The sequence below is a fragment of the Crocuta crocuta genome, unplaced genomic scaffold (genome assembly GCF_008692635.1).
Source record: "Crocuta crocuta isolate KB4526 unplaced genomic scaffold, BGI_CrCroc_1.0 scaffold462, whole genome shotgun sequence".
Classification (NCBI taxonomy): Eukaryota; Metazoa; Chordata; class Mammalia; order Carnivora; family Hyaenidae; genus Crocuta; species Crocuta crocuta.
The window spans coordinates 2366868-2378775 of NW_027527437.1; positions in this window are offsets into that span (position 1 = coordinate 2366868).

Consider the following 11908-nt stretch of genomic DNA (forward strand, 5'->3'; position numbering starts at 1 on the left):
TGGCTTTTACTGAGTTCCTACCCATAAAAAAATTATAATTTACTTCGTTTACTTTATACTTTGGTATTATGTTTTAATATATCATGTAAAACATGAATGATAACATGTACACATGATAAATAGGAATGCAAGTTGGAAATTGTAGCAAGAGAGACTAATGTTCTGTGTTTCTACCCTATTCACTAAGAATATCTTCAAATTACAAAAATGCTATAAAATAATAAATTTATAGTGACTATGAAAATTTAGAAAAGTATGCCATCAGTGTGGCGCCTGAATGGCTCAGCATGCAAATCTTGATCTCTTCCTTCTTTTAAGAAAGAAGCAGAAAAATACCCAAAGTAAACCAAATTACAAGAAAGATAGAATAGAAAAGTAAGACTCTGACTGTGCTTTTAGCCATCCAACTAAAGCATTTAGTATTGTTTAGTCTGACTAACGCATATTCTACTGAGACCACAGTACTACCCTTTCATTGTATTTCCTTGAAGTAAAAGTTTTATTCATCACAGATAAGGAGTCAATAAGACGAAGAAGAGATGCAAGGAAACAATATTTGAGGTAAAAAATCCAACACCATAAAAATCAAGACACCAAATTCAACAACTGAGACTTAGGGAAAAAAAAGAAAGTATCACATATTCATCAGTCATTACCACACAACCCTAAATTTTAAGTGGCTTAGAACAACAACGTCTACAAATGTTCAGTTTTATCTCTGAGGCTTCTACTAATCTTCTCATTTTGAAACCCAAACTGATGGAATAGCCAATATCTAGAACATTTCTAATAATAGTCTTCTAATTCTCCCTCTTGCCTCTTAGACCTTTATTTTTCACCCATGTGGTATTATTAAATTGTTTTACTTTCTTCTCTAGAAGGTTGGAACTTCACAACCTCACATATCTCACAAAGACTAAACCAACTGAAAGACTGACAAAAGCATTTTCTCCACAAGGTGTTTCTCCCTCTAAAAGGAAGTCTCTTACCATTTAAGACCAACTGTTAACAGAATAAGCCTCCTGGGGCGCCTGGGTGGCTTAGTCGGTTAAGCGTCCAACTTTCGCTTAGGTCATGATGTCGCGGTTCGTGGGTTCGAGCCCCGCGTCGGGCTCTGTGCTGACTGCCAGCTCAGAGCCTGGAGGCTGTTTCGGTCTGTGACTCCCTCTCTCTCTGATGCTCCCCTGCTCATGCTGTCTCTCTCTCTCTCCTGGAAATAAATAAAACATTAAAAAAAAGAGAGAGAGAGAGAGAATAAGCCTTCTTCAGTGGACAGGGAAGGAGGGGAAGCCACTTAGAAAGTTATTTTTAACTCTATCAACATAGATGTTCTACAGATTTAATTAATTTACTTTGGGTGGGAATCTTACTCTATCATAACATAAATAAAAATATTCTGTTGAGATTTTATGATGATGGCAGTAATGGCTTATTTTATTGTTGAATAATACTTTCTGGAGAAATTGTCATTGAAGTTGTTATACATTTCTGTTACTCTTCAGTCTTGTCTTAGAAAATACTACAACTACAAAGTAGAAAATATCTTTTTAACAAAAATATATCGTGTTTTTGAAAAGATAAAACATATCTTGGAAATGTATTACAGTTCTCTTGTTTTGCCTATTACATAGAGAACCCATAACATCTTTACTTTGAGAGGCATCCATGTGTCTCTAAGAAATACTGGGTGGTTATTGAATCATTTGAGAGTGTAAAACATAGTGTTTAGGAACTTGAAATTTCCAAAGATAAACTCTTGAAAGTTTGACCTTGGTAATACTATAATTTTTTTTTTCAAGAAAATAAAGCAATTCTAAGGGACATTTAATTTTATTATACTTCAGAGAAAGATTTATGATTGATCAGGAATCAGGATACAATAAATGGAAAATCTCTACCAGAAAAGGAGAAATACCTGAATGACTACAATACCTGTAGTTTGTGGGAAGAAGAAAGGAATTGGAGACAGGAGAAGCAGGAGGTGATTCACATCATTCTTTCCCTTGCCTTCCTGAGCTAGAGTCCTTCATGGCTAGATCTGTTACATAGGTTGAAAGGAAAACTAAATGCAAAAGTGTTTTATCACATTTCCTTTTTAGAACCCTGGAGGAGATGACCATACAGGGTAATTCAGTACAAACAGTGTGTGGAGGTACAAAATACATCTGTAATGGATGGAGATGATTATCCAGATTAACCTCAATTACTTTCATGTGACATTGAAGGAACTGAGAAGTTTCTGCTAGTTTATTGCCAAGAAGAAAAACGACAGCTTATTTTGAATATCACTGAGAATCTGGCTAGAGAGTTTCTGAATGTGTTGCCAAAGAGTGTACACAATAGACTTGTAATCAAATAGTTCAGGACAGTCTGTCTATACTAGAAAGTCCTGTCTAGACCTCAGAATATTGTCTTAGGCCAGGGACAATCTAGGTAGCTAGAAGTTAGGAAGTGTTGAGAAGGAAGCCAGTTAACAAAAACAGACTGTTAGTTCCCCAACTACATACTTTAGGAGCAGAAACCAATAGGATTCCTAGGGATGGGAACACACTAACCATACATCCATAAACACCAGCCGGCACTCTCCCTAAGAGAGAACAGCTGTGCCTCAGTGGAGTCCCTTGCAAGAGCCAACATGAGACTCATATTGTAGGTAAGAGTAAAGGGAGGGAAGAATTCGATCTCATTCTTCTACTTTATCTTTTTATATCCTTACATGAGAATATATTTTCAAGCTGGGAAAGGCTGAAACATTATTAAATATTAAGAGTACTCAGTGGGATGATTAGGTCACTTATGGAAATAAACTGCCACATATCTATGTAGGACCATGAAAACATTTCCAATGTCAGTGCAAAAATGATGATAAAAATACATCATCTTAAATAAACATGTGTCTTTACACTGATAATATTTTTAAGTGAACTGTAAGTACAACCTTGTGGATAAACACAATACTTTAATTTTAAATAAATTTAGTAATTATAAAATAAAGCAAAATATGCAGTAAAATTTTTAAGAAAAAAATTGCTAATTGTAATAAATAATATATAACATTAAATTAATTTTAAGAACAATCAGTGATTATAAACATATAATATATTAATAATGTTACATATAATACCAATTTATAATATGTAATATATAAAATAACCAATATATGTGTAATAACCAACATGTTAATATATTATTATTACAGATATATATATTACAGATCAAACCACATCTCTAAATTTTTAAGACAATGCAATTTTATTTTTTAATTTTTAAAAATTTTTTAATGTTTCATTTATTTCTGAGAGAGAGAGAGAGACAGCGTGAGCAGAGGACGGTCAGAGAGCCAGGGAGATACAGAATCTGAAGCAGGCTCCAGGCTCTGAGCTAGCTGTCAAGACAGAGCCCAATGTGGGGCTCGAACCCATGAACCATGGGATCATGACCTGAGCCAAAGTCAGATGCTTAACAGGCTGAGCCACCCAGGCACCCCAAGACATGCAATTTTATAAGAATTTGATATTTTTGTTTGAAATAGCGCTCCTGCTGCTATGAATTTAAATATATTTGGGATATANCCCAAATATATTTAAATTCATAGCAGCAGGAGCGCTATTTCAAACAATAATATCAAATTCTTATAAAATTACATTGTTTTAACATAATTTAAAGATGTAGTTTGATCTAATTTTGTGAATCTGAGGCAGTTAACCAAAATGGGAAAATATATAGACGCTAGAACCAGATTAACTGACTCTGCCTCTAGCTAGTTGTATGAACTTGGTTATTAATGTTTTGTTCTTCAATGTACTCATCTGTGAAATGGTAATAATAACAGTACTTCACTGGTTTGTTTTGCAGACTAAAATTAGAAGTTATTCTAAGCTACATTAAGTGGTTAGAATAGCGCGTGTCACATTGAAAACCTTGTACCAGGCTTGACTTGTATTACTGTCTTCAACCAGTGGCCATTGGAAAGAATCCATAGCAAATATTAGATTATGCAAATTTCCAAAACACTAATTTCAAAATCAGATAAAGTTAAGTATTCTTTTTCTAATTTTTGGTCTTAGAAATATTCAAAATTCCAATGCAAAATGTAGAATCACCAAGTCAGTGCATTCTTTTTCCAGTTTAAATTTTGTTTCTACTTGATTTTACCTCTGATTTCTGAAGCAGTTTATACAAAAATAGATGAAAAAAAATCTACACATTTTGAGTAAGTTGTGATACGTTTTCCAGAGTTTTAAAAAATATATTACTTAGAAATATTAAAGAAGTGTGTGAAATATTTTCACACATGTAGTGCTAATCAAAAGCAAATATGAAAGCATCTTCAGCTCAGGGGTTTTACAAAGTTCACTAGCAATGGGTAGAATCTGAATGCTAACAGCTATACAGGCTTATCTAGGCAAATGCAAGCTTAGAGTTCTCTGTTAATTAAAATAAAATTTATAGTGGAGACTCTACTTAATTATGGAGGTGCAGAAATACTTTACCTTACCCTCAGTAGGCCTATTTTATTTGGTTAAAATATATTCTTTGATGTGGTATCAAAAATTATCCACAACTTGGACTGTTTTTGCCTCTGCTAGGATAAGATAGTATAAGAGAACATCACTCCCAATGAAGCAACCGGGAAAGTAAGATAGCTTATAAAATCATAGCTTCCTACAATCCTTCCCAGAACTGAGGACACAACAAAATCCAATAAGTGTGAAACACTTCTAGGAGAGAAGAGACCAAAAGCTGCTTTTAACTCTGTAGGGCAGAGAAGAGAGGAGAAAAACATCCATTCAGGAGGGCAAGAAAAAAACAGAGGATTTTTTTTTTTTAATTTATCTTTGAGACAGAGATAGAGACAGTGTGAGCAGCGGAGCGTCAGAGAGAGAGGGAGACACAGAATCTGAAACAGGCTCCAGGCTCTGAGCCAGCTGCCAGCACAGAGCCCGACGCGGGGCTCGAACCCACGAACCGTGAGATCATGACCTGAGTTGAAGTCGGACGGGTAACCCACTGAGCCACCCAGGTACCCCACAGAGGAATTTTTTTAAAAATGTATAGCTTAGTGAGGATTAGCAAGGTAGTTTCAAATCCCTAAGAATGCACTGTCACCAAAAATCACCAGCTCTTTCCATAGGAGTTTATTGATGCTCAATTGGAGTATCAGGGACAGAGCAAGAGATGAGAGAAACTCACCCTGCCCAGGGCTCCATCTTTCAAGGCAAGAGTTGCCTGAGCGCCAGAAGAGCAGGAGAGCTCAGAGTGACTTTCCTTAAGCCTGAGGCACATTCTTGCCAGCCGAGGGTAGGGCCGCAGTGAGAGAAAATTTCTGGATTCTGTGAGTCATTGAACACGTGAAACTCTAGCTGGGACAGGGGCAGAGGTGCTGAGAAAAATCCTCTGCGTAGGACACATGGGTGCTTCTACTGACTTCTGAAGGCAGGCAAAAGAAATGAGAAAATCCTCTAGGTACTCTGGGTCTCCACCGTGTAATGAGTCTGACTTCTGCTGGCTGGGCAAGGGGCCGGGGTGCTGAAAGGTACCTTATGGCTGACAATGGGGCATTAGAACTAAGGTAAGTCCCCCAGGCACCCATACAAGTTCATATTTGAAGAAGAGTTAAAAGCTTATATTCTACACTTTGATGTCTTTCTTACTTAATGCTGTCAATTACATCTGAATTTTCACATACTGACATGTGAACTCCATAATCCTATGGACCTGACATCAATTCCTTCAACACCAAGGTCATACTTTTTGTCTTTCTCTTTCAAAAGTCAGTTCTTTTTGCTGATTATCTAATTAACTTCTGTTTTCTGGCCTGAATTTCTGATTCTGAATAGAATCTCTAGTTATTTAATCTTGTGCTGAGCTGTCATAAATGTAAATAATTACATTTATATGTTCATGTAATGACCATACTAATGATCAGAATGGATAAGTAAGCCATTTCCAATTCAACTTACTATCTCTGCCTACTCACATTATCTTTTATACTTCACAAAAGATACTTTATTTTTCTAGAGTGGTGGTGCACCAGCATCCTATGTTTTCTCTTTCTATCAATAAAATACCGAAGACTTTAAATTCTCCAATATAAGGAAAGTATCACTGCATCATAGTTTTGCAGGTTGTTGTAGTATCAGATCAAAGAGTTGTGTGTACCTACTTTCATTGAGGATGGTCTCGTGCTACTTCAATTGTAATAACAAACTAATGATGGAATTTTTACTCATCATGGAATGTGTATTTCAAGACAGCATGTTTTAAGAGGGGAAAAAGCATGGATTCTAAGTCCTGGTTTGGTCACACTTTCTGTTAGCTTTAGCAAGTATTGTACATTTATATGATTGTAGTAATAATCTTGTCTATAAGATTTTGATGGGATAAGGAATGTAAATGAATGGAATTTGTATTCTCTAAGCACTATGTCTATTAAAGATATTCTTACTACTCAGAAAGTTCTTTATACTGATCCTGCTTTACATCTTTTTGTTTTATTTTATACATTTGCTTCGAATCTCCAGAATGCTAGGGGACAATACTGATTAAGTATATTCCCTTTTCAACAAAGCAGTGTATTTAAAGACAATTATCATACTCATTCAAGTATCTTTTTTTTTCTTCTTGCAGCTGATGAATTCCCACATACCCCATCGTTCTTCACATTACTCATTATTCTAAGTTCTCTGCTTGGACTAATGAAGAAATTTTATAAAGATTGCAAAATCTTTATCGATTGCCCCTAGGTGAATTCCTCAACTATGAGTTTTTATTAACTTAGTAAAAATTCAAAATATAGGTCAGTTTTTTTAAAAAGACATTCTTTTAAGGCAGACTTAGGATCACAACAAAATTGAGAGGCAGGTTCAGAGATTTTTCATATACTTTTGTCCCCATACATGCGTGATGTCCCTTGTTATCAGCATACCCACCAGAGTGGTGTATTTGTTACAACTGGCTAACCTACGCTGGAACATCATTGTCACCCAAAGTCCATAGTTTACATTAGAGTTCACTATTGATATTGTGCATTATATGGGTTTGCACAAATGTATAATGACATGTATCCATCATTGTAGTGTCATATAGAGTCTTTTCATTGCTCTAAAATTCCTCTGGGTTTTACCTATACATCCCTCCCTTTCTTCTAACTTCTGACAAGGATTGTTTTTTTGTGTTTGTTTTTTTTTTTTGTTTTGTTTTTTTTTGTTTTTTACTGCCTCCATAGTTTTTCCTTATAGTTTAGTTTTTTTTTTCTTTTTTTTTTTTTTACAAATAGTTTATTGTCAAATTAGTTTCCACATAACACTCAGTGCTCATCCCCAAAGTGCCCTCCTCCATGCCCATNCTCAGACCCCTTATAGTTTAGTTTTATTTCTTAATTACTTATCTGTGTTTCTTTTATTTCCTTCTCTTAGTAGTATGAGCATGGACCTCCAGATTGAATGTTGAAAAAGAGTGATGAGAGGGGATTTGTTGGATTTTGTCAAATACTTGTTCTGCATCTATTTGTAGGATTGTTCATGTAAGTGATTGTGTTAACTGAGTTTTAAATGTTGGACTAGCCTTGCACATCTATAATAAATACTTGTGGTTGTGTGCTGTGAATTGTTTTTAATCAATTGTTGGGTTCAATTTGCTAATATTTTGTTGATTTTTATAGATTCTATGCATGAGTTATTGGTCTGTAGGTTTTTTTTTGTTCTTATCATCCTTTTGTCTGGTATAAGTGTGACCTGTCCTCAAATGATAAGTTAGCATGCATTCCATCTGCTGCTATCATCTGAAAGAGACTGTAGAGAATTGATATAATTGCTTCCTGAAATGTTTGATTGAAATACCAGTGAACCCATGCGTATCTGGGGCTTTTTGTATTGGAAAGTTACTAATTACTGATTTAATTTCTCTAATAGATATAGGCCTATTCAGATTGTCTAATTCTTCTTGGTTGAGTTTTGACAGATTGTGTCTTTCAAAGAATTGGTTATTTTGTCTAGGTTATCACATTTGTGGACATAAGTTGTTTATAGAATTCCTTGACTGTCTTTTGGGTTTCCATTGGATCTGTAGCAATCTCCCCTCTTTCATTTCTGATAATAGTAAGTTTTGTTTTCTCTTTTTTAAGTTAGTCTGTCTGGAGGCTTATTGATTCTATTGATCGTTTAAATGAACCAGCATTTAGTTTCATTATTTCCTATTTGATTTCCCATTTTTCTATTAATTATTCCTATTTCATTATTTCCTGTTGATTTCCTATTTCCAAGTTCATTGACTTCTGCTCTGTTATTATTTCTTTTCTTTTGCTTACTTTGTATTTGATTGCTCTTTCTTTTTCTACTTTCCTAAGGTGGATGCTTAGATGATTGATTTTAGATCTTCCTTCTTTTCTAGTATTATGCATTCAGTGCTCTAAAGTTTCCTCTAAGCACTGTTTTTATACATCACACAAATTTTCATAGGTTGTGTTTTCATTTTAATTTAGTCCAAGTTGTCTAGCTATCTCAGTTGGTAAGGTATGAGACTCTAAAGTTACTTTGAGTGTTTTAAAATTTCTCTTGAGATTTTCTCTTTGACCCATGCATTATTTAGACATGTGTTGTTAAATCTTCCTGTATTGGGGGATTTTCCAGTTATCTTTCTGTTACTGATTTCTAGTTTAATTTTGTTTTGGTCTAAGAGCAGAAATTGCATGTTTCTATTTTTTAAAAATTTTTCAAGGTGTGTTTTATGGTTCAGTATTTGGTCTGCCTTGGCGAATGTTTCTTGTAAGCTTGAAAATAATGTATATTCTGCTGTTGGATGAAGTAGTCTCTAAGTGTCAATTATATCCAGTTGATTGATTCTTTTGATGAGTTCAACTATGTCATTTTCTGCCTGCTAGATCTGTCCATTTCTGAAGGAGGAGTGTTGAAATCTACAGCTGTGATATTGGATTCATCTACTTCCTGCAGTTCTATCAGTTTTTGCTTCACATTTTTATACTCAGATTTGGGGCACACACGTATCAATAATTGTTAAGTATTCTTAGAGAACGGACCCCTTAGCCATTATGTAATGCCCTTCTTTATCCCCAATAACTTTCTTGCTTTGAAGTCTTCTCTGTCTGAAATTAATGTAGCCACTCCTGTTTTCTTTTGATTAACATTAGTAAGTTATATCCTTCTCTACCCTTTTATTTGTAATCTGTATAAGTCTTTATATGTAAAATGGGCTTCCTGTAGATAGTGTATGTTTAGGTCTCATTTCTTGATCCACTCTATTAATCTTTGTCTTTTCATTGGTACATTTGTGCCATTGCCATTTAAAATGATTATTGATATAGTTGGATGAATATCTAACATATTCATTAATGTTTTCTATTTTTTGCATATTCTCTGTATTTTTTTAAAAAAATAATTCCAGTTATTTTAATTAATTATATTAATTAATTAAAATTTATATTGAAAATTAATATATAGTGTTATGTTAATTTCAGGTGTACAACATAGTGATTCAACAATTCCATACGTCACCTGGTGCTCATCACAAGTGTACTCCTTATTCCTCACCCCCTCTGGTAATCATCAGTTTGTTCATTATAGTTGAGTCTCTATAGTTGGTTTCTTTGTCTCTCTATCTTTTCCCCCCTTCTGCTCATTTGTTTTCTTCCTTAAATTCCACATATGAGTGAGATTATATGTTATTGATCTTTCTCTGATTTATTTCACTTAGCATTATACTCTCTAGCTCCATCCATGTTGCAAATGGCAAGATTTCATTCTTTTATTATGGCTGAATAATATTACACTATATATATAACATATATAATATATACATATTTATGTATATAAATACACCATATATTCTTTATCCATCCACCTATCAATGGACACTTGGATTGTTTCCTTAATTTGGCTATTGTAAATAATGCTTCCATAAATATAGGGGTGCATGTATCCCTTTAATTGGTGTTTTTGGTTTTTTGGGGTAAATACCCAGTAATACAATTACAGGATTATAGGGTAGTTTTATTATTATAGTCTCTGTATTTTTGCCTTTCCTTCCTTTTCTTACTTTTGTAATTTAAATTGAAGATTGTATATAAATGTATTTTCTTTTTTTCAGTAAATTATACTTCTTTTTTATTTTTTTTAGTGTTTGTCCTAGAGCTACATTATGTAATTACAACTAATCCAAGTCCATTTTCAAACAACAGTATACTGCTTCATGGATAGTGTGCATATCTTTTAATAAGACAATAACCCTAATTCTTCCTTTTTATTTCTTTTATCATTGCTGCCATTCATTTCATTTACATATAAGTGTGTATATATCTATGCATAAAATATATAAGCATACATAATCAAATACATTGTTGCTATTATTAATTTGAATAGACTATTCTCTGTTAGATCAATTAAGAATAAGAAGAATATATGTTTTTATTTCACCTTCATTTATTGCTTCCCAGTGTTCTTCCTTTTTTTTTTTTTTTTTTTTGTAGATCCTAGTTTCTAACCTATATTATTTTCCTGGTCTCTAATGGAGACAAAGAATCATTGTTTCAATGTTTCTTGCAATGCAAGTCTACTGGTGGTGAATTTTCTTAATTTTTGTTTGTCTGAGAAAGTCTTTATTCTTCAGTATTAAAGGATCATTTTGTGGGTGCAGAATTGCAGACTGGTGGGGTTTTTTCCTCTCAACACTTTCAATATTTCAGTCCATTCTATTCTTCCTTGTATGAGTTTTGAGAAGTTGGATATAATGTCCCTCTTTGCTCCTCAATAACTGTGTCTTTTCCTCTTGCTTTTTTCAGTACTTTTTGTTTATCTTTGATTTTTTTATTGCTAGAAAATGATATGCCTTGGTATAGTTGTTTGGCATATCTTGTAGTCTAGTGTTCTCTCAGGTCTGTGGTTTGGTGTTTGACATTAATTTGGGGACATTTTCAGTCATTATTGTTTCACAGATTTCTTCTGTTCCTTTCTTTTCCCCTAGTGTTCCTATTACATGTCATATCTTTTGTAATCATCCCACAGTCTCTAGGTACTTTTTTTTTTTCATCTGTGTTCTTTTTGCTTTTCAGTTTTTGAGGATTCTACTAATAAGTACTCTAGCTCAGAGAATCTTAGCTCAGCTGTTTCCAGTCTCCTAATGAGCTCATGAGAGGCATTCTTCATTTCTGTGGCAGTGTTTGTTTTTCATTAGATTTGTTGTTGTTCTTAGGATTTCCACCTTTCTGCCTACATTGTGCAATGGTCCTTGCATGTTGTCTCCTGTATGCATTAGAGCCCCCAGCATATTGATCACCGTTATTTTACATTCCTAGTCAGGTAATGCCAACATCCCTGCCATGCCTGGTTGTTTTCTTGGCCTCCTCAAACAAACTATGATTTCTGGCTTTTGGTATGCCTTCTAGTTTTTTTCTTGATAGCCAGACATGATACACTGGGAAAAAGGAACTGCTGTAAATAGGACTTTCACAATGTGGTGGTGAGGTGGAAGAAGAAATGTTCAATAGTCTTATGATTAGGTCTCGGTCTTTTAGAGAGCCTATGCGTTTTGACTGTGAACGTCACAGGTGCTTCTCATTTTCTCTTCCTTATATGGGACAGGTGGACTAGCGTGGGCTGGAGTTGGGTGTTTTCTCTCTGCCATGTGGAAGACTAGAACTGGCTGAACTTAGGTATTTCCCTTCCCCCAAGTCAATTAGGCTCTGATAAAATCCCATCAGGTAAGGCTCTGGTTAAGTGGTTTCACTTGTGGGTAGACCTTGCTAAGAAGAGCAAAGTTCTCAAGTGTATTTCAAAATGGCTCCCTTTCCTCTTCCACTGTTGGACGCTCGAGAGGATTTTTCTCCAATATTTACTATGAGAACCCGGTCAAGCTCCTGCAGGTAAAACTAACAGTAGGGGGAAGGAGTCCCCAT